The sequence below is a fragment of the Cavia porcellus genome, unplaced genomic scaffold (genome assembly GCF_034190915.1).
Source record: "Cavia porcellus strain 051 isolate PalLab524CR breed Dunkin Hartley unplaced genomic scaffold, mCavPor4.1 scaffold_13, whole genome shotgun sequence".
NCBI classification, from domain to species: domain Eukaryota; kingdom Metazoa; phylum Chordata; class Mammalia; order Rodentia; family Caviidae; genus Cavia; species Cavia porcellus.
The window spans coordinates 77,192,730-77,217,973 of NW_026947496.1; the positions used below are offsets into that span (position 1 = coordinate 77,192,730).

At 49.1% G+C, this 25,244-nt stretch overlaps 1 long non-coding RNA gene across 1 annotated transcript; it reads right to left on the reverse strand.

Moving 5' to 3' along the window:
* Positions 1-314: 314 nt before the first annotated feature.
* LOC134478576 (uncharacterized) lies at positions 315-6,417 on the reverse strand. The gene is made up of 2 exons (XR_010051326.1): positions 5,792-6,417; positions 315-401 (listed from the first exon to the last, which is right to left on the reverse strand). It is a non-coding gene; the product is annotated as an uncharacterized LOC134478576 (long non-coding RNA).
* Positions 6,418-25,244: the final 18,827 nt, after the last annotated feature.

Here is a 25,244-nt window from a genome sequence, read left to right on the forward strand (position 1 = left end):
AGTTTTTTGCATACAACTTTGGGAGAGAGGGGGCTGTGGTGGAGATAGCGGCTAGCGCTGGCGGATAATGTATTGCTGCCCACACCAAGTCTGCTCCTATTTCAGTAGTGGTGGTGAGCATCAAAACCAGAAGGAAGGGGGCTGCCGGAAGGCGGCGTGGCCTAGCCACTCTGGCTGCACCGTACCCTAAAAGAGAGCCAATTACTATCGAGAGCATAATCATTACTGTGTCCCATAAGTCATACGGTATTCCTCGGTCGAGCAGCAATATCCTGGTCGGACCGATCTTGATTAGGCTGTCCGCTGCCGTTGAGTTTTGGAGTGTCTCCTGCATTATGTTTCGTTGGATTCGCCACACGCGTCAGCCGTTCTGGGACCCACAATGGTTCTCGTCCTGGTTCCTGCGGGAAAACACAAACCGCACCTCGGTTCCAGCTAACTACTGGATCCGGGCCCATCCATTGTCCCGTCAGGACATCTTTCCATTTCACCCATCCCCTATTGCCAGGAGATGGATTACAATGTTCCATGGCCGGGGAGTGATTGTTGTTATTCAGGTTCAGAAAATTGTATGTGAACAGTGCCATGGAGAGCCGTGCCTTTGGGGGCAGGCCCTGACTTATTCCCCCTTTTTGTTTTTGTAGAATATCTTTAAGGCTCCTATGAGCCCTTTCAATAATTCCTTGACCTTGGGGATTGTATGGGATGCCATGTTTTAATTGTACCCCCATTTTTTCACAGAACTCATTAAAGGCTCTGCTTGTATAAGCTGGTCCATTATCAGTTTTTAATATTTTTGGTTTGTCCCATGCGGCCCAAGCTGTCAGGCAATGATTGATTACATGAGACACCTTTTCGCCAGTTTCAGCAGTCGCAAATATAATATGAGAGCAGGTGTCCGTAGAGACATGAACATATTTAAGAGATCCGAATTCTATCATATGTGTGACATCCATTTGCCAAGTGTCGCCAGGAATCAATCCCCTGGGGTTAACTCCCGTTGATACGACGGGTGTGTATGTGGCGCAAGAGCCGCATAACCGTACGATGTCCCGCGCGTCAGCCCTGGAAATGTGGTACTGGTTGGCTAACGTCCTGGCGTTGACATGAAATCTGTCATGAAACAGACGGGCTTGTTCTATTGAAGATAACATATTGAGTATCCACAACGGGCGAGTGGCCACGTCAGCTGCCGCATTGCCCTGTACCATGGGCCCTGGCAGGCGCGTATGTGCTCTTATGTGAGTGATGTATATTTTGTTGTGTCTATTTATCAGCAGAGTCTGGATAGACAAAAACAAATTAGTCACTTTGGAGGTTGGCTTAATCGGGCCCGCAGTCTCAAGGACCTGCATGGCATTAACAACGTATTTTGAATCAGAAACAATATTAAGGGCCCCTGGGAACTTCTCGAGGACGGTTTGTACAATTTGTAACTCTACCACCTGTGGTTGATCTGGTTCAAATTGTATGCTGATCGGAGGCATACCTGAGACCACATAAGCCCCTATCCCGGTTTTTGACCCGTCCGTATAGATCGTTGTTGCAGGAGTAAGTGGTGTGGACGCGGTGATTTTTGGAAATATCACCGGATGTTGAGTAACAAACTGTAGTATGGGGTCCCTGGGGAACTGGTTGTCTATCTCCCCAAGAAAAACACATCTCAGGATGGCCCACGTATCTATACAAGCAGTCAGGATTTTTATTTGAGAAGCGGTATAAGGTACCCGAATAGCATGGGGTGCAGAGCCAAAATGTTGGATAGCCCTGCCATGTGCCTCCAAGGCCAGGGAAGCGACCGTTTCCGGATAATGTTCGATAATCTTGGCAGGTGAGACCTTAGGGTGCACCCACAAAAGTGGTCCCTTTTGCCAAATCACTGCCGTAGGTTGAGAAACGGTCTGCAACAAGCAGACCTCAAAAGGCTGTTCTGAGTCAATTCTCCGCAATGCAGCTGTACTTAGGGCTTCCTCTATCTTTCTCAGAGCAACTCTGGCTTCCGGGGTGAACTCCCTGGGGGAGGCAATATCCGGGTCTCCTTTCAGGAGGTCGAACAGGGGCTTTAAGTCCGAGTTAGGGATGTGTAAATAAGGTCTGATCCAGTTTATATCTCCCAGTAGCTTTTGCATGTCATTCAAGGTCCTTAGGCTATCTGTTCTGATGGTTACCTTTTGTGGAGAAATCGATGTGGGGGAGACTTTGGTGCCCAGGTAGGTCACTATGTCTCCTCCCTGAATCTTGTCAGGGGCAATATGTAAATTTGCCTTTCTCAGGGCCCTGACCAATTGGCCAAGCATATCCTCCAACTCAGTCACATCTTTTGCACTGATTAGCAAATCATCCATGTAATGAATACATCTAATTCTGGGGAAGGCTTCACGCAAGGGGGCCAGTAGCAAATCAAGATACATCTGACACATGGTGGGACTGTTGGCCATACCCTGGGGTAATGTAACCCACTCGTATCTCTGATCAGGACTCTCTTGGTTAATGGTGGGTAGGGTAAAGGCGAATCTGTGGGTGTCCTCTGGATGCAGGGGGATTGAGAAAAAACAGTCTCTAAGATCTATGGCATAGACTGGCCAGGACCGAGGGATGGCTGAGAGGGCTGGTAGTCCCCTCTGGATCGCCCCCAGGGGCTGCATCTGTGAGTTGACAGCCCTCAGATCATGGAGCAGCCTCCACTTGCCTGATTTTTTCCTGATAACAAAGACAGGGGTATTCCAAGGGGAGGTTGACGGCTTTACGTGTCCCGCCTGAAACTGGGTTTTGACTATCTCAGTTAATGCTAAAAGCTTCTCCTTGGGTAAGGGCCACTGAGGCACCCAAACTGGATTTTGAGATTTCCAGGTGATCTTAATTGGAGCGGGCAGGAGAAGTTTCTCAGTGACCCCTAGGAAAAACCCAACCCGTGTCTACCTTCCCTTTTTTCTACAGGTACGGGGGATGTCCGGCCCTGCAGGGCTGCGCCCAGGCCCTTGCCGGGGACATATCCCTGATTTTTGAGTATCCCTTTGGCTTGGGGAGAGCAGGTGGATGTAAGAGTGACATCCATCTGGGTGAGAACGTCTCTTCCCCACAAGGATACTGGCAGCTGCAAGACAAAAGGTTGAAAATGTCCTCGGTGACCTTCCTCATCACCCCAAGGCAGGGTCACGGCACTAACCTGGGGGGCAGCCACTATCCCCAATCCTTGGAGTGTGTTGTCAGCTGTGTTGGTAGGCCAACTAGGGGGCCAGTCTTTCTTGGAGACGATGGAACGGTCTGCCCCTGTATCTAGGAGTCCTGTTATCTTTTTTCCGTTAATCCTGAGCGATAGCATGGGCCTTTTATCAAGAGTCATATGAAGTCCTTCAAAAATTTCCTTAGAGGAGCCAAGTCCCTGACCCCCTCTAACCCGTTGACCGGACCGGGGTCTCTCATGGAGACTGGGGAACAGTAAAAGTTGTGCTATCTTATCCCCTTCATCAATTACTATGGTCCCTATATGAGATTGTACCATGATTTTGATGTTTCCTAAATAATCTGGGTCTACAACTCCAGGGATCACGGTAAGGCCCCGGAGGGCTGTGGAGGACTGTCCAATCACTAAACCAACTAGCTTGTCGGGTAGTGGTCCTTTGGAGGTGGTTTCAACCACCTGAACGCCCATATCGGGTGTTAATAGGAGTCTGGAGGCGACACAGAGGTCCACGCCTGCCGGCCCGGGGGTGGCCCCTGTGGGGGGGTGCCATCTTGTGTTGTCCTGTCTAGGGAGTGGGGGCCCGTCCGTAAGGAGGGCCCCCTCTGGCCGTTTTTTGGCTCCGTAGTCTCCCTGCCACTAATACGGTTCCCCTGGGCATCAAAAATAGATCTGCAATCTTTTGCTTTGTGAGAACCTTTACCGCACCTTTCGCAGGTTCCCGTTCGTCTGTCTGATTCCTGTCTCTTGGATATAAACTCCCCCTGTCCGGTCTTGGGGCAGTTTTTCCTTATATGGCTGGGATCCCCACACTGGAAACATCCCCTGGGCTTACCAGGGTGATTGGTCTTCTGAGGCCCTGTCTGTTGTAAGGCGGCGGCTAAAAGGGCAGCCACGCCTGAGTTGGATAATGGCCCCCCTATTTCTCTACAAATTTTAATCCACGCCTCTATGTTTTTACCTTTATGGGGTGCTATGGCTGCCCTGCAGTCCTTGGTGCACTGTTCGAAGATTAACTGTTTAATAAGAGGAGCAGCAGCACTCGGATCTGAAAAGAGTCTGTCAGCTGCCTCCTGCATTCTGGCCACAAAATCCACAAAAGGTTCTGTGTTGCCCTGAACAATTTTAGAGAGGCATTGTGAGGCCACCCCTGTGTTGTTTACCTGCTTCCAGGCGCAGATGCCTATGTTATGTATCTGTTCATACACATTTGGAGGGAATCTAGTTTGATCTTGAGCGTACTGACCCTTACCCATAAGCATATCCTCATTTTGCCCCCTATGGCCCCTAGCCGCATTTTTTTTCAGCCTGTTCGGCGGCAAACTCAGTATACCAGGCGCGCCAATCCAGAAAAGCCCCGGGGGCCAGGCAGGCTTTAGCCAGTTGGGTCCAATCACTGGGCGTCAGAAAGCCACCGGCAGACAAATTCTCCAACATAGTTATAGTGTAAGGAGCAGTAGGGCCAAATGTGGCAACCGCATTTTTAAGCTCCTTAATTTGCTTGATCTCCAGTGGTTCCCAGTAATTGGGTCCTTGGCCTTGCGCTAGGAGCACCGGATAAAGCCCACATTGTTCATACTCATTCGCCCCTTGAGGAATCTGTTCCATTCTAAATGTCCATCTACGAAAATACCTTCCCTGGGACCTTGGCATTTTTTCACAGGGTGGTGCCTCCCCATGAGATGTCTGTCCCTCCCTATCACAAAATTGTATCTCTTTGTAACATGGCCGACCAGTCTTTGGGGCACAAGATGGCGGGTCGCCAGGCAGACAAGATGGTGGCCCTACATGTGACAACGGTCCAGGCCACTCCCTCCATGGGGGGGGTGACGGAGGATGGCCCCAGGCCGCCATCTCACCACAGGAACCGGTGTTTGGGACCTCCCAGGGTGGCGCGGAAGGCTCTACGGCTTTCCGTTGGGGAGTGCTCAGGAGTTTCCTTCCCTTCTCTAGGTCTGTCTGCATCTTGACTAGGTCTCTACGTAAAGCTGCAAAGGGATTAGGGGGGTCACTTGCCTCATTGTCCTCGCCTTCCGAGGTATCTGAGCCCGAGGAATCCGAGGCAGGGGGTACCTCTCTCTTGCCTCGCTCTCGCGAGCGCCTCCGCACGCTCCCTGCGACGGACCCCTCTCGGGAGGACTCCGAACGGGCCCCTTCAAAAGCTCGGCGGGCCTGAGAGAGCCCATCTGCGCTATCCTTAGCCCCATTCCTCTCCCCTTTGAGGCATGAATGAATCATCTCCCAGAGCGGCCGAACCGAAAGTGGGAGTCGGCGCTCCTCTTCTGCTCTTTCTAAATCCTTACCTAATTTCTCCCAGCAAGGTAGGGACAAGTGCCCCGTCGGCAGGAACCAGGGTGCCGCCTCATCTACTTGTTGGAGAAACTCCGTAAGTGTCTTGGAGCTCATTGATATACCTGAAATCTTGAGCAGGTCTTTCACCGCTCTTACCAGTGACTTGGAACTCTTAGTGGGTAAGTTGCCCATGCCTGTCACTGAGGAGTCCGTTCTCACCGTGTGAGGCTAACCTGCCACATACACGTGAGCTTGAGGGGAGTCTAAAAAGCCCTGTAGGTGCGCGCCACCCAGAGCCCAGGTTTATCCCCTACTCACCTGTCCTGCAGAGCAATACTGGAGCGTCGTCCGCCTCGCCTCGGGGGTGATCAGTTCCCCGTACGGGCCACCAAATGTCGGTGTCGATCCCGGCCGGCAGGAAAAAACACACGACACGAGTAGTCGGCGGATAGCCTCTGATTTATTTTCTCTCTCCGTACGCCCTGTTCCGGGATCTCGGATCCCGCCTGAGGGAAGCCTCCTCTGGTCCGTTCCCTACGGCTCCTTGTGTGCTTCTCTCAGCAGTCCCTCTTCTTGGTGTGTGTGTTCTCGCCCCAGGGGTGGTGTCAGCATATATATGGACACATCGACCAATCACATCAAAGTAGGCAAGACGAGCTGATTGGCCAGCGTCAGCTGTTGCTGGGCAGACTAGCTTACAGGGCGTGTTGTTTACTAGCTAGGGAGCAGGAAATGGGCGCCATCTTGGCATACTCGATGGGAGGGGTAATCTAGCTCAGGCTTCACTCCTCACCACAGGCCTCATATCACTCGGTCGACGGGAGGGGCAATCTAGCTCAGGCTTCACTCCTCACCACAGGCCTCATATCACTCGGTCGACGGGAGGGGCAATCTAGCTCAGGCTTCACTCCTCACCACAGGCCTCATATCACTCGGTCGAGCTCCCAACACCACCCCGTGATGTTTTTCACACTCCTACTAGTGAATGTAATGTAACACACACCCATGCAATGCGCACCACCCCGCGATGTTTTTCAGAAACCTATCCTCCATTGCCACTGCATGTTCCCTGACCTCTCCATGCTGACCACCCCGCCGCGCTATTCTCCATCCTACATTGCCACTCACTGCCTATCCTAATTCAGACCCTCCGATTCACACCACCCCGTGATGTTTTTCTCACTCCTACTAGTGAATGTAAAGTAACACACACCCATACAATGTGCACCACCCCGTGATGTTTTTCTCACTCCTACTAGTGAATGTAATGTAACACACACCCATACAATGCGCACCACCCCGCGATGTTTTTCTCACTCCTACTAGTGAATGTAATGTAAAACACACCCATACAATGCGCACCACCCCGCGATGTTTTTTAGAAACCTATCCTACATTGAAACTGCATGTTCCCTGACCTCCCCATGCTGACCACCCCGCGGTGCTTTTCTCCATCCTACATAGCCACTCACTGCCTATCCTAATTCAGACCCTCCGATTCACACCACCCCGTGATGTTTTTCTCACTCCTACTAGTGAATGTAATGTAACACACACCCATACAATGCGCACCACCCCGCCATGTTTTTCAGAAACCTATCCTTCATTGCCACTGCATGTTCCCTGACCTCCCCATGCTGACCACCCCGCGGGGCTTTTCTCCATCATACAATGCCACTCACAATCTATCGTACTTCAGACCCTCCGATTCACACCACCCCGTGATGTTTTTCTCACTCCTACTAGTGAATGTAATGTAACACACACCCATACAATGCGCACCACCCCGCGATGTTTTTCAGAAACCTATCCTATATTGCCACTGCATGTTCCCTGACCTCCCCATGCTGACCACCACGCGGTGCTTTTCTCCATACTACCTTGCCACTCACTGCCTATCCTAATTCAGACCCTCCGAATCACACAACCCCGTGACGTTTTTCTCACTCCTACTAGTGAATGTAATGTAACACACACCCGTACAATGCGCACCACCCCGCGATGTTTTTCAGAAACCTATCCTACATTGCCACGGCATGTTCAATGACCTCCCCATGCTGACCACCCCGCGGTGCTTTTCTCCATACTACCTTGCCACTCACTGCCTATCCTAATTCAGACCCTCCGAATCACACAACCCCGTGACGTTTTTCTCACTCCTACTAGTGAATGTAATGTAACACACACCCGTACAATGCGCACCACCCTGCCATGTTTTTCAGAAACCTATCCTACATTGCCCCTGCATGTTCCCTGCCTTCCCCTTGCTGACCACCCCGCGGTGCTTTTCTCCATCCTACATTGCCACTCACTGCCTATCCTAATTCAGACCCTCCGATTCATACCACCCCGTGATGTTTTTCTCACTACAACTAGTGAATGTAATGTAACACACACCCATACAATGCACACCAACCCGCGATGTTTTTCTCACTCCTACTAGTGAGTGTAATCTAACACACACCCAAACAATGCGCAACACCCCGCGATGTTTTTCAGAAACCTATCCTACATTGCCACTGCGTGTTCCCTGACCTCCCCATGCTGACCACCCCCCGGTGCTTTTCTCCATCCTTCATTGCCACTCACTGCCTATCCTAATTCAGACACTCCGATTCACACCACCCCGTGATGTTTTTCTCACTCCTACTAATGAATGTAAAGTAACACACACCCATACAATGCGCACCACCCCGTGATGTTTTTCTCACTCCTACTAGTGAATGTAATGTAACACACACCCATAAAATGCGCACCACCCCGTGATATTTTTCTCTCTCCTACTATTGAATGTAATGTAACAAACTCCCATACAATGCGCACCACCCCGCAATGTTTTTCAGAAACCTATCCTACATTGCCACTGCATGTTCCCTGACCTCCACATGCTGACGACCCCGCGGTGCTTTTCTCCATCCTACATTGCCACTCACTGCCTATCCTAATGCAGACCCTCCGAATAAAACCCCCGTGATGTTTTTCTCACTCCTACTAGTGAATGTAATGTAACACACACCCATACAATGCGCACCACTCCGCGATGTTTTTCAGAAACCTATCCTACATTGCCACTGCATGTTCCCTGACCTCCCCATGCTGACCACCCCGCTGGGCTTTTCTCCATCCTACAATGCCAATCAGTGCCTATCCTAATTCAGACCCTCCGATTCACACCACCCCTTGATGTTTTTCTCACTCCTACTAGTGAATGTAATGTAACACACACCCATACAATGCGCGCCACCCCGCGATGTTTTTCTCACTTCTACTAGTGAATGTAATGTAACACACACCCATAAAATGCGCACTACCCCGCGATGTTTTTCTGAAACCTATCCTACATTGCCACTGCATGTTCCCTGACCTCCACATGCTGACCACCCCGCGGTGCTTTTCTGCATCCTACATTGCCACTCACTGCCTATCCTAATTCAGACCATCCGATTCACACCACCCCGTGATGTTTTTCTCACTCCTACTAGTGAATGTAATGTAACACACACCCATGCAATGCGCACCACCCCGTGATGTTTTTCAGAAACCTATCCTCCATTGCCACTGCATGTTCCCTGACCTCTCCATGCTGACCACCACGCGGTGCTATTCTCCATCCTACATTGCCACTCACTGCCTATCCTAATTCAGACCCTCCGATTCACACCACCCCGTGATGTTTTTCTCACTCCTACTAGTGAATGTAAAGTAACACACACCCATACAATGTGCACAACCCCTTGATGTTTTTCTCACTCCTACTAGTGAATGTAATGTAACACACACCCATACAATGCGCGCCACCGCCCGATGTTTTTCTCACGCAAACTAGTGAATGTAATGTAACACACACCCATAAAATGCGCACCACCCCGCGATGTTTTTCAGAAACCTATCCTACATTGCAACTGCATGTTCCCTGACCTCCCCATTCTGACCACCCCGCGGTGCTTTTCTCCATCCTACATTACCACTCACTGCGTATCCTAATTCAGACGCTCCAATTCACACCACCCCGTGATGTTTTTCTCACTCCTACTAGTGAATGTAATGTAACACACACCCATACAATGCGCACCACCCCGAGATGTTTTTCTAACTCCTACTAGTGAATGTAATGTAAAACACACCCATACAATGCGCACCACCCCGCGATGTTTTTCTCACTCCTACTAGTGAATGTAATATTACACACACATACAATGCGCTGCACCCCGCGATGTTTTTCAGAAACCTATCCCACATTGCCACTGCATGTTCCCTGACCTCCCCATGCTGACCACCCCGCGGTGCTTTTCTCCATCCTACATTGCCACTCACTGCCTATCCTAATTCAGCCCCTCCGATTCACACCACCCCGTGCTGTTTTTCTCACTCCTACTAGTGAATGTAATGTAAAACACACATACAATGCGCACCACCCCGCGATGTTTTTCAGAAACCTATCCTACATTGATACTGCATGTTCCCTGACCTCCCCATGCTGACCACCCCTCGGTGCTTTTCTCCATCCTACATTGCCACTCACTGCCTACACTAATTCAGACACTCCGATTCACACCACCCCGTGATGTTTTTGTCACTCCTACTAGTGAATGTAATGTAACACACACCCATACAATGCGCACCACCCCGCGATGTTTTTCAGAAACCTATCCTACATTGCCACAGCATGTTCCCTGACCTCCCCATGCTGACCACCCCGCGGTGCTTTTCTCCATCCTACATTGCCACTCACTGCCTATCCTAACTCAGACCCTCTGATTCACACCACCCCGTGATGTTTTTCTCACTCCTACTAGTGAATGTAATGTAACGCACACCCATACAATGCGCACCACCCCGTGATGTTTTTCTCACTACTACTAGTGAATGTAATGTAACACACACCCATACAATGCGCACCACCCCGCGATGATTTTCGGAAACCTATCCTACATTGCCACTGCATGTTCCCAGACCTCCCCATGCTGACTACCCCGCGGTGCTTTTCTCCATCCTACATTGCCACTCACTGCCTATCCTAACTCAGACACTCCGATTCACACCACCACGTGATGTTTTCTCACACCTACTAGTGAATGTAATGTAACACACACCCGTACAATGCGCACCACCCGGCGATGTTTTTCAGAAACCTATCCTACATTGCCACTGCATGTTCCCTGACCTCCCCATGCTGACCACCCAGCGGTGCTTTTCTCCATCCTACATTGCCACTCACTGCCTATCCTAATTCAGACCCTCCGATTCACACCACCCCTGATGTTTTTCTCACTCCTACTAGTGAATGTAATGTAACACACACCCATACAATGCGCACCACCCCGTGATGTTTTTCTCACTCCTAATAGTGAAAGTAATGTAACACACACCCATACGATGCGCACCACCCCGCGATGTTTTTCACAAACCTAGCGTACATTGCCACTGTTTGTTCCCTGACCTCCCCATGCTGACCACCCCGCGTGGTTTTCTCCATCCTACATTGCCACTCACTGCCTATCCTAATTCAGACCCTCCGATTCACACCACCCCGTGATGATTTTCTCACTCCTACTAGTGAATGTAATGTAACACACCCCCATACAATGCGCACCACCCCGTGATGTTTTCTAACTCCTACTAGTGAATGTAATGTAACACACACCAATACAATGCGCACCACCACGCGATGTTTTTCTCATTTCTACTAGTGAATGTAATGTTATACACCCGTACAATGCGCACCACCCCGCGATGTTTTTCAGAAACCTATCCTACTTTGCCACTGCATATTCCCTGACCTCCCCATGCAGACCACCCGACGGTGCTTTTCTCCATCCTACATTGCCACTCACTGCCTATCCTAATTCATACCCTCCGATTCACACCACCCCGTGATGTTTTTCTCACTCCTACTAGTGAATGTAATGTAACACACACCCATACAATGCGCACCACCCCGCGATGTTTTTCCCACTCCTACTAGTGAATGTAATGTAACACACACCCATACAATGCGCACCACCCCGCGATGTTTTTCCCACTCCTACTAGTGAATGTAATGTAACACACACCCATACAATGCGCACCACCCCGAGATGTTTTTCTCACTCCCACTAGTGAATGTAATGTAACACACACCCATACAATGCGCACCACCCCGAGATGTTTTTCTCACTCCTACTAGTGAATATAATGTAACACACACCCATACAATGCGCACCACCCCGCGATGATTTTCTCACTCCTACTAGTGAATGTAATGTAACATACACCCGTACAATGCGCACCACCCCAGGATGTTTTTCAGAAACTTATCCTACATTGCCACTGCATGTTCCTTGACCTCCCCATGCTGACCACCCCGCGGTGCTTTTCTCCATCCTACATTGCCACTCACTGACTATCCTAATTCAGACACTCCGATTCACACCACCCCGGGATGTTTTTCTCACTCCTACTAGTGAATGTAATGTAACACACACCCATACAATGCACACCACTGCGCGATGTTTTTCTGACTCCTACTACTGAATGTAATGTTACACACCCGTACAATGCGCACCACCCCGCGATGTTTTTCAGAAACCTATCCTACATTGCCACTGCATGTTCCCTGACCTCCCCATGCTGACAACCAGGCGGTGCTTTTCTCCATCCTACATTGCCACTCACTGCCTATCCTAATTCAGACCCTCCGATTCACACATCCCCCTGATGTTTTTCTCACTCCTACTAGTGAATGTAATGTAACACAAACCCATACAATGCGCACCACCCCGCGATGTTTTTCAGAAACATATCCTACATTGCCACTGCATGTTCCCTAACCTCCCCATGCTGACCACCCCGCGGTGCTTTTCTCCATCCTACATTGCCACTCATTGCCTATACTAATTCAGATCCTCCGATTCACACCACCCCGTGATGTTTTTATCACTCCTCTTAGTGAATGTAATGTAACACACACCCATACAATGCGCACCACCCCGCGATGTTTTTCAGAAACCTATCCTACATCGCCACTGCATGTTCCCTGACCTCCACATGCTGACCACCCCGCGGTGCTTTTCTCCATCCTACATTGCCACTCACTGCCTATCCTAACTCAGACCCTCCGATTGACGCCACCCCATGATGTTTTTCTCACACCTAATTGTGAATGTAATGTAACACACACCCATACAATGTGCACCACCCCGTGATGTTTTTCTCATTCCTACTAGTGAATGTAATGTAACACACACCCATACAATGCGCACCACCCCGCGATGTTTTTCAGAAACCTATCCTACATTGCCACTGCATGTTCCCTGACCTCCCCATGCTGACCACCCCGCGGAGCTTTTATCCATTCTACATTGCCACTCACTTCCTATCCTAACTCAGACACTCTGATTCACACCACCCCGTAATGTTTTTCTCACACCTACTAGTGAATGTAATGTAACACACACCCGTACAATGCACACCACCCCGCGATGTTTTTCAGAAACCTATCCTACATCGCCACTGCATGTTCCCTGACCTCCACATGCTGACCACCCCGCGGTGCTTTTCTCCATCCTACATTGCCACTCACTGCCTATCCTAACTCAGACCCTCCGATTGACACCACCCCGTGATGTTTTTCTCACACCTAATTGTGAATGTAATGTAACACACACCCATACAATGTGCACCACCCCGTGATGTTTTTCTCATTCCTACTAGTGAATATAATGTAACGCACACCCATACAATGCCCACCACCCCGTGATGTTTTTTCTCACTCCTACTAGTGAATGTAATGTAACACACACCCATACAATGCGCACCACCCCGCGATGTTTTTCAGAAACCTATCCTACATTGCCACTGCATGTTCCCTGACCTCCCCATGCTGACCACCCCGCGGTGCTTTTATCCATTCTACATTGCCACTCACTTCCTATCCTAACTCAGACACTCTGATTCACACCACCCCGTAATGTTTTTCTCACACCTACTAGTGAATGTAATGTAACACACACCCGTACAATGCGCACCACCCCGTGACGTTTTTCAGAAACCTATCCTACATTGCCACTGCATGTTCCCTGACCTCCCCATGCTGACGAACCCGCGGTGCTTTTCTCCATCCTACGTTGCCACTCACTGCCTATCCTAATTCATACCCTCCGATTCACACCACCCCGTGATGTTTTTCTCACTCCTACTTGTGAATGTAATGTAACACACACCCATACAATGCGCACCACCCTGCGATGTTTTTCCCACTCCTACTAGTGAATATAATGTAACACACACCCATACAATGCGCACCACCCCGCGATGATTTTCTCACTCCTACTAGTGAATGTAATGTAACACACACCCATACAATGCGCACCACCCCGAGATGTTTTTCTCACTCCTACTAGTGAATATAATGTAACACACACCCATACAATGCGCACCACCCCGCGATGTTTTTCTCACTCCTACTAGTGAATGTAATATTACACACCCGTACAATGCGCAGCACCCCGCGATGTTTTTCAGAAACCTATCCCACATTGCCACTGCATGTTCCCTGACCTCCCCATGCTGACCACCCCGCGGTGCTTTTCTCCATCCTACATTGCCACTCACTGCCTATCCTAATTCAGACCCTCCGATTCACACCACCCCGTGCTGTTTTTCTCACTCCTACTAGTGAATGTAATGTAAAACACACATACAATGCGCACCACCCCGCGATGTTTTTCAGAAACCTATCCTACATTGCCACTGCATGTTCCCTGACCTCCCCATGCTGACCACCCCTCGGTGCTTTTCTCCATCCTACATTGCCACTCACTGCCTACACTAATTCAGACACTCCGATTCACACCACCCCGTGATGTTTTTGTCACTCCTACTAGTGAATGTAATGTAACACACACCCATACAATGCGCACCACCCCGCGATGTTTTTCAGAAACCTATCCTACATTGCCACAGCATGTTCCCTGACCTCCCCATGCTGACCACCCCGCGGTGCTTTTCTCCATCCTACATTGCCACTCACTGCCTATCCTAACTCAGACCCTCTGATTCACACCACTCCGTGATGTTTTTCTCACTCCTACTAGTGAATGTAATGTAACGCACACCCATGCAATGCTCACCACCCCGTGATGTTTTTCTCACTACTACTAGTGAATGTAATGTAACACACACCCATACAATGCGCACCACCCCGCGATGATTTTCGGAAACCTATCCTACATTGCCACTGCATGTTCCCAGACCTCCCCATGCTGACTACCCCGCGGTGCTTTTCTCCATCCTACATTGCCACTCACTGCCTATCCTAACTCAGACACTCCGATTCACACCACCACGTGATGTTTTCTCACACCTACTAGTGAATGTAATGTAACACACACCCGTACAATGCGCACCACCCGGCGATGTTTTTCAGAAACCTATCCTACATTGCCACTGCATGTTCCCTGACCTCCCCATGCTGACCACCCAGCGGTGCTTTTCTCCATCCTACATTGCCACTCACTGCCTATCCTAATTCAGACCCTCCGATTCACACCACCCCTGATGCTTTTCTCACTCCTACTAGTGAATGTAATGTAACACACACCCATACAATGCGCACCACCCCGTGATGTTTTTCTCACTCCTACTAGTGAATGTAATGTAACACACACCCATACGATGCGCACCACCCCGCGATGTTTTTCACAAACCTAGCGTACATTGCCACTGCTTGTTCCCTGACCTCCCCATGCTGACCACCCCGCGGGGTTTTCTCCATCCTACATTGCCACTCACTGCCTATCCTAATTCAGACCCTCCGATTCACACCACCCCGTGATGTTTTTCTCACTCCTACTAGTGAATGTAATGTAACACACACCCATACAATGCGCACCACCCCGTGATGTTTTCTCTCTCCTACTAGTGAATGTAATGTAACACACACCCATACAATGCGCACCACCACGCGATGTTTTTCTCACTTCTACTAGTGAATGTAATGTTATACACCCGTACAATGCGCACCACCCCGCGATGTTTTTCAGAAACCTATCCTACTTTGCCACTGCATATTCCCTGACCTCCCCATGCAGACCACCCGACGGTGCTTTTCTCCATCCTACATTGCCACTCACTGCCTATCCTAATTCATACCCTCCGATTCACACCACCCCGTGATGTTTTTCTCACTCCTACTTGTGAATGTAATGTAACACACACCCATACAATGCGCACCACCCTGCGATGTTTTTCCCACTCCTACTAGTGAATGTAATGTAACACACACCCATACAATGCGCACCACCCCGAGATGTTTTTCTCACTCCTACTAGTGAATATAATGTAACACACACCCATACAATGCGCACCACCCCGCGATGATTTTCTCACTCCTACTAGTGAATGTAATGTAACACACACCCGTACAATGCGCACCACCCCAGGATGTTTTTCAGAAACTTATCCTACATTGCCACTGCATGTTCCTTGACCTCCCCATGCTGACCACCCCGCGGTGCTTTTCTCCATCCTACATTGCCACTCACTGACTATCCTAATTCAGACACTCCGATTCACACCACCCCGGGATGTTTTTCTCACTCCTACTAGTGAATGTAATGTAACACACACCCATACAATGCACACCACTGCGCGATGTTTTTCTGACTCCTACTACTGAATGTAATGTTACACACCCGTACAATGCGCACCACCCCGCGATGTTTTTCAGAAACCTATCCTACATTGCCACTGCATGTTCCCTGACCTCCCCATGCTGACAACCAGGCGGTGCTTTTCTCCATCCTACATTGCCACTCACTGCCTATCCTAATTCAGACCCTCCGATTCACACATCCCCGTGATGTTTTTCTCACTCCTACTAGTGAATGTAATGTAACACAAACCCATACAATGCGCACCACCCAGCGATGTTTTTCAGAAACATATCCTACATTGCCACTGCATGTTCCCTAACCTCCCCATGCTGACCACCCCGCGGTGCTTTTCTCCATCCTACATTGCCACTCATTGCCTATACTAATTCAGATCCTCCGATTCACACCACCCCGTGATGTTTTTATCACTCCTCTTAGTGAATGTAATGTAACACACACCCATACAATGCGCACCACCCCGCGATGTTTTTCAGAAACCTATCCTACATCGCCACTGCATGTTCCCTGACCTCCACATGCTGACCACCCCGCGGTGCTTTTCTCCATCCTACATTGCCACTCACTGCCTATCCTAACTCAGACCCTCCGATTGACACCACCCCGTGATGTTTTTCTCACACCTAATTGTGAATGTAATGTAACACACACCCATACAATGTGCACCACCCCGTGATGTTTTTCTCATTCCTACTAGTGAATATAATGTAACGCACACCCATACAATGCCCACCACCCCGTGATGTTTTTTCTCACTCCTACTAGTGAATGTAATGTAACACACACCCATACAATGCGCACCACCCCGCGATGTTTTTCAGAAACCTATCCTACATTGCCACTGCATGTTCCCTGACCTCCCCATGCTGACCACCCCGCGGTGCTTTTATCCATTCTACATTGCCACTCACTTCCTATCCTAACTCAGACACTCTGATTCACACCACCCCGTAATGTTTTTCTCACACCTACTAGTGAATGTAATGTAACACACACCCGTACAATGCGCACCACCCCGTGACGTTTTTCAGAAACCTATCCTACATTGCCACTGCATGTTCCCTGACCTCCCCATGCTGACGAACCCGCGGTGCATTTCTCCATCCTACGTTGCCACTCACTTCCTATCCTAATTCAGACCCTCTGATTCACACCACTCCATGATGTTTTTCTCACTCCTACTAGTGAATGTAATGTAACACACACCCATACAATGCGCACCACCCGGTGATGTTTTTCTCACTCCTACTAGGGAATGTAATGTTACACACACCCATAAAATGTGCACCACCCCGTGATGTTTTTCTCACTCCCACTAGTGAATGTAATGTAACACACACCCATACAATGCGCACCACCCCGTGATGTTTTTCTCAATCCTACTAGTGAATGTAATGTAACACACACCCATACAATGCGCACCACTCCGCGATGTTTTTCTCACTCCTACTAGTGAATGTAATGTTACACACCCGTACAATGGGCACCACCCCGCGATGTTTTTCAGAAACCAATCCTACATTGCCACTTCATGTTCCCTGACCTCCCCATGCTGACCACCCCGCGGTGCTTTTCTGCATCCTACATTGCCACTCACTGCCTATCCTAATTCAGACCATCCGATTCACACCACCCCCTGATGTTTTTCTCACTCCTACTAGTGAATGTAATGTAACACACACCCATGCAATGCACACCACACCGCGATGTTTTTCAGAAACCTATCCTCCATTGCCACTGCATGTTCCCTGACCTCTCCATGCTGACCACCCCGCGGTGCTATTCTCCATCCTACATTGCCACTCACTGCCTATCCTAATTCAAAACCTCCGATTCACACCACCCCGGGATGTTTTTCTCACTCCTACTAGTGAATGTAATGTAACACACACCCATACAATGCGCACCACCCCGAGATGTTTTTCTAACTCCTACTAGTGAATGTAATGTAAAACACACCCATACAATGCGCACCACCCCGCGATGTTTTTCTCACTCCTACTAGTGAATGTAATATTACACACCCGTACAATGCGCAGCACCCCGCGATGTTTTTCAGAAACCTATCCCACATTGCCACTGCATGTTCCCTGACCTCCCCATGCTGACCACCCCGCGGTGCTTTTCTCCATCCTACATTGCCACTCACTGCCTATCCTAATTCAGACCCTCCGATTCACACCACCCCGTGCTGTTTTTCTCACTCCTACTAGTGAATGTAATGTAAAACACACATACAATGCGCACCACCCCGCGATGTTTTTCAGAAACCTATCCTACATTGCCACTGCATGTTCCCTGACCTCCCCATGCTGACCACCCCGCGGTGCTTTTCTCCATCCTACATTGCCACTCACTGCCTATCCTAACTCAGACCCTCTGATTCACACCACCCCGTGATGTTTTTCTCACTCCTACTAGTGAATGTAATGTAACGCACACCCATGCAATGCTCACCACCCCGTGATGTTTTTCTCACTACTACTAGTGAATGTAATGTAACACACACCCATACAATGCGCACCACCCCGCGATGATTTTCGGAAACCTATCCTACATTGCCACTGCATGTTCCCTGACCTCCCCATGCTGACCACACAGCGGTGCTTTTCTCCATCCTACATTGCCACTCACTGCCTATCCTAATTCAGACCCTCCGATTCACACCACCCCTGATGCTTTTCTCACTCCTACTAGTGAATGTAATGTAACACACACCCATACAATGCGCACCACCCCGTGATGTTTTTCTCACTCCTACTAGTGAATGTAATGTAACACACACCCATACGATGCGCACCACCCCGCGATGTTTTTCACAAACCTAGCGTACATTGCCACTGCTTGTTCCCTGACCTCCCCATGCTGACCACCCCGCGGGGTTTTCTCCATCCTACATTGCCACTCACTGCCTATCCTAATTCAGACCCTCCGATTCACACCACCCCGTGATGTTTTTCTCACTCCTACTAGTGAATGTAATGTAACACACACCCATACAATGCGCACCACCCCGTGATGTTTTCTCTCTCCTACTAGTGAATGTAATGTAACACACACCCATACAATGCGCACCACCACGCGATGTTTTTCTCACTTCTACTAGTGAATATAATGTTATACACCCGTACAATGCGCACCACCCCGCGATGTTTTTCAGAAACCTATCCTACTTTGCCACTGCATATTCCCTGACCTCCCCATGCAGACCACCCGACGGTGCTTTTCTCCATCCTACATTGCCACTCACTGCCTATCCTAATTCATACCCTCCGATTCACACCACCCCGTGATGTTTTTCTCACTCCTACTTGTGAATGTAATGTAACACACACCCATACAATGAGCACCACCCTGCGATGTTTTTCCCACTCCTACTAGTGAATGTAATGTAACACACACCCATACAATGCGCACCACCCCGCGATGATTTTCTCACTCCTACTAGTGAATGTAATGTAACACACACCCGTACAATGCGCACCACCCCAGGATGTTTTTCAGAAACTTATCCTACATTGCCACTGCATGTTCCTTGACCTCCCCATGCTGACCACCCCGCGGTGCTTTTCTCCATCCTACATTGCCACTCACTGACTATCCTAATTCAGACACTCCGATTCACACCACCCCGGGATGTTTTTCTCACTCCTACTAGTGAATGTAATGTAACACACACCCATACAATGCACACCACTGCGCGATGTTTTTCTGACTCCTACTACTGAATGTAATGTTACACACCCGTACAATGCGCACCACCCCGCGATGTTTTTCAGAAACCTATCCTACATTGCCACTGCATGTTCCCTGACCTCCCCTTGCTGACCACCCCGCGGTGCTTTTCTCCATCCTACATTGCCACTCACTGCTTATCCTAATTCAGACCCTCCGATTCACACCACCCCGTGATGTTTTTCTCACTCCTACTAGTGAATGTAATGTAACACACACCCATACAATGCGCACCACCCCGTGATGTTTTCTCTCTCCTACTAGTGAATGTAATGTAACACACACCCATACAATGCGAAACACCCCGCCATGTTTTTCAGAAACCTATCCTTCATTGCCACTGCATGTTCCCTGACCTCCCCATGCTGACCACCCCGCGCGGCTTTTCTCCATCCTACAATGCCACTCACAATCTATCGTACTTCAGACCCTCCGATTCACACCACCCTGTGATGTTTTTCTCACTCCTACTAGTGAATGTAATGTAACACACACCCATACAATGCGCACCACCCCGCGATGTTTTTCAGAAACCTATCCTATATTGCCACTGCATGTTCCCTGACCTCCCCATGCTGACCACCCCGCGGTGCTTTTCTCCATACTACCTTGCCACTCACTGCCTATCCTAATTCAGACCCTCCGAATCACACAACCCCGTGACGTTTTTCTCACTCCTACTAGTGAATGTAATGTAACACACACCCGTACAATGCGCACCACCCCGCGATGTTTTTCAGAAACCTATCCTACATTGCCACGGCATGTTCAATGACCTCCCCATGCTGACCACCCCGCGGTGCTTTTCTCCATACTACCTTGCCACTCACTGCCTATCCTAATTCAGACCCTCCGAATCACACAACCCCGTGACGTTTTTCTCACTCCTACTAGTGAATGTAATGTAACACACACCCGTACAATGCGCACCACCCTGCCATGTTTTTCAGAAACCTATCCTACATTGCCCCTGCATGTTCCCTGCCTTCCCCTTGCTGACAACCCCGCGGTGCTTTTCTCCATCCTACATTGCCACTCACTGCCTATCCTAATTCAGACCCTCCGATTCTTACCACCCCGTGATGTTTTTCTCACTACAACTAGTGAATGTAATGTAACACACACCCATACAATGCACACCAACCCGCGATGTTTTTCTCACTCCTACTAGTGAGTGTAATCTAACACACACCCAAACAATGCGCAACACCCCGCGATGTTTTTCAGAAACCTATCCTACATTGCCACTGCGTGTTCCCTGACCTCCCCATGCTGACCACCCCCCGGTGCTTTTCTCCATCCTTCATTGCCACTCACTGCGTATCCTAATTCAGACACTCCGATTCACACCACCCCGTGATGTTTTTCTCACTCCTACTAATGAATGTAAAGTAACACACACCCATACAATGCGCACCACCCCGTGATGTTTTTCTCACTCCTACTAGTGAATGTAATGTAACACACACCCATAAAATGCGCACCACCCCGTGATATTTTTCTCTCTCCTACTATTGAATGTAATGTAACAAACACCCATACAATGCGCACCACCCCGCAATGTTTTTCAGAAACCTATCCTACATTGCCACTGCATGTTCCCTGACCTCCAGATGCTGACGACCCCGCGGTGCTTTTCTCCATCCTACATTGCCACTCACTGCCTATCCTAATGCAGACCCTCCGAATAAAACCCCCGTGATGTTTTTCTCACTCCTACTAGTGAATGTAATGTAACACACACCCATACAATGCGCACCACTCCGCGATGTTTTTCAGAAACCTATCCTACATTGCCACTGCATGTTCCCTGACCTCCCCATGCTGACCACCCCGCTGGGCTTTTCTCCATCCTACAATGCCAATCAGTGCCTATCCTAATTCAGACCCTCCGATTCACACCACCCCTTGATGTTTTTCTCACTCCTACTAGTGAATGTAATGTAACACACACCCATACAATGCGCGCCACCCCGCGATGTTTTTCTCACTTCTACTAGTGAATGTAATGTAACACACACCCATAAAATGCGCACTACCCCGCGATGTTTTTCTGAAACCTATCCTACATTGCCACTGCATGTTCCCTGACCTCCACATGCTGACCACCCCGCGGTGCTTTTCTGCATCCTACATTGCCACTCACTGCCTATCCTAATTCAGACCATCCGATTCACACCACCCCGTGATGTTTTTCTCACTCCTACTAGTGAATGTAATGTAACACACACCCATGCAATGCGCACCACCCCGTGATGTTTTTCAGAAACCTATCCTCCATTGCCACTGCATTTTCCCTGACCTCTCCATGCTGACCACCACGCGGTGCTATTCTCCATCCTACATTGCCACTCACTGCCTATCCTAATTCAGACCCTCCGATTCACACCACCCCGTGATGTTTTTCTCACTCCTACTAGTGAATGTAAAGTAACACACACCCATACAATGTGCACCACCCCGTGATGTTTTTCTCACTCCTACTAGTGAATGTAATGTAACACACACCCATACAATGCGCACCACCCCGCGATGTTTTTCTCACTCCTACTAGTGAATGTAATGTAACACACACCCATACAATGCGCACCACCCCGCGATGTTTTTTAGAAACCTATCCTACATTGCAACTGCATGTTCCCTGACCTCCCCATGCTGACCACCCCGCGGTGCTTTTCTCCATCCTACATTGCCACTCACTGCCTATCCTAATTCAGACCCTCCGATTCACACCACCCCGTGATGTTTTTATCACTCCTCTTAGTGAATGTAATGTAACACACACCCATACAATGCGCACCACCCCGCGATGTTTTTCAGAAACCTATCCTACATTGCCACTGCATGTTCCCTGACCTCCCCATGCTGATCACCCCGCGGGGCTTTTCTCCATCCTACAATGTCACTCACAATCTATTGTACTTCAGACCCTCCGATTCACACCACCCCGTGATGTTTTTCTCACTCCTACTAGTGAATGTAATGTAACACACACCCATACAATGCGCACCACCCCGCGATGTTTTTCTCACTCCTACTAGTGTATGTAATTTAACACACACCCATAAAATGCGCACCACCCCGCGATGTTTTTCAGAAACCTATCCTATATTGCCACTGCATGTTTCCTGACCTCCCCATGCTGACCACCCCGCGGTGCTTTTCTCCATACTACATTGCCACTCACTGTCTATCCTAATTCAGACCCTCCGATTCACACCACCCCGTGACATTTTTCTCACTCCTACTAGTGAATGTAATGAAACACACACCCATACAATGCGCATCACCCCGCGATGCTTTTCTCACTCCTACTAGTGAATGTAATGTAACACACACCCGTACAATGCGCACCACCCCGCGATGTTTTTCAGAAACCTATCCTACATTGCCACTGCATGTTCCCTAACCTCCCCATGCTGACCACCCCGTGCTGCTTTTCTCCATCCTACATTACCACTCACTGCCTATCCTAATACAGACCCTCCAATTCACACCACCCCGTTATGTTTTTCTCAATCCTACTATTGAATGTAATGTAACACACACCCATACAATGCGCACAACCCCGCGATGTTTTTCAGAAACCTATCCTACATTGCCACTGCGTGTTCCCTGACCTCCCCATGCTGACCACCCCCCGGTGCTTTTCTCCATCCTTCATTGCCACTCACTGCGTATTCTAATTCAGACACTCCGATTCACACCACCCCGTGATGTTTTTCTCACTCCTACTAATGAATGTAAAGTAACACACACCCATATAATGCGCACCACCCCGTGATGTTTTTCTCACTCCTACTAGTGAATGTAATGTAACACACACCCATAAATTGCACACCACCCCGTGATATTTTTCTCACTCCTACTATTGAATGTAATGTAACAAACACCCATACAATGCGCACCACTCCGCGATGTTTTTCAGAAACCTATCCTACATTGCCACTGCAAGTTCCCTGACCTCCCCATGCTGACCACCCCACTGGGCTTTTCTCCATCCTACAAGGCCAATCAGTGCCTATCCTAATTCAGACCCTCCGATTCAAACCACCCCTTGATGTTTTTCTCACTCCTACTAGTGAATGTAATGTAACACACACCCATACAATGCGCGCCACCCCGCGATGTTTTTCTCACTTCTACTAGTGAATGTAATGTAACACACACCCATAAAATGCGCACTACCCCGCGATGTTTTTCTGAAACCTATCCTATATTGCCACTGCATGTTCCCTGACCTCCCCATGCTGACCACCCCGCGGTGCTTTTCTCCATACTACATTGCCACTCACTGTGTATCCTAATTCAGACCCTCCCATTCACACCACCCCGTGATGTTTTTCTTACTCTTACTAGTGAATGTAATGTAACACACACCCATAGAATGCGCACCTCCCCGTGATGTTTTTCTCACTCCTACTAGTGAATGTAATGTAACACACACCCATAAAATGCCCAAAACCAGGCGAAGTTTTTCTCACTCCTACTAGTGAATGTAATGTAACACACACCCATACAATGCGCACCACCCCGTGATGTTTTTCTCACTCCTACTAGTGAATGTAATGTAACACAAACCCATACAATGCGCACCACCCCGCGATGTTTTTCTCACTCATACTAGTGAGTGTAATTTAACACACACCCATACAATGCGCAGCACCCCGCGATGTTTTTCAGAAACCTATCCTACATTGCCACTGCGTGTTCCCTGACCTCCCCATGCTGACCACCCCCCGGTGCTTTTCTCCATCCTTCATTGCCACTCACTGCGTATTCTAATTCAGACACTCCGATTCACACCACCCCGTGATGTTTTTCTCACTCCTACTAATGAATGTAAAGTAACACACACCCATACAATGCGCACCACCCCGTGATGTTTTTCTCACTCCTACTAGTGAATGTAATGTAACACACACCCATAAATTGTGCACCACCCCGTGATATTTTTCTCACTCCTACTATTGAATGTAATGTAACAAACACCCATACAATGCGCACCACCCCGCGATGTTTTTCAGAAACCTATCCTACATTGCCACTGCATGTTCCCTGACCTCCCCATGCTGACCACCCCGCTGGGCTTTTCTCCATCCTACAATGCCAATCAGTGCCTATCCTAATTCAGACCCTCCGATTCACACCACCCCTTGATGTTTTTCTCACTCCTACTAGTGAATGTAATGTAACACACACCCATACAATGCGTGCCACACCGCGATGTTTTTCTCACTTCTACTAGTGAATGTAATGTAACACACACCCATAAAATGCGCACTACCCCGCGATGTTTTTCTGAAACCTATCCTACATTGCCACTGCATGTTCCCTGACCTCCTCATGCTGACCACCCCGCGGTGCTTTTCTCCATCGTACAT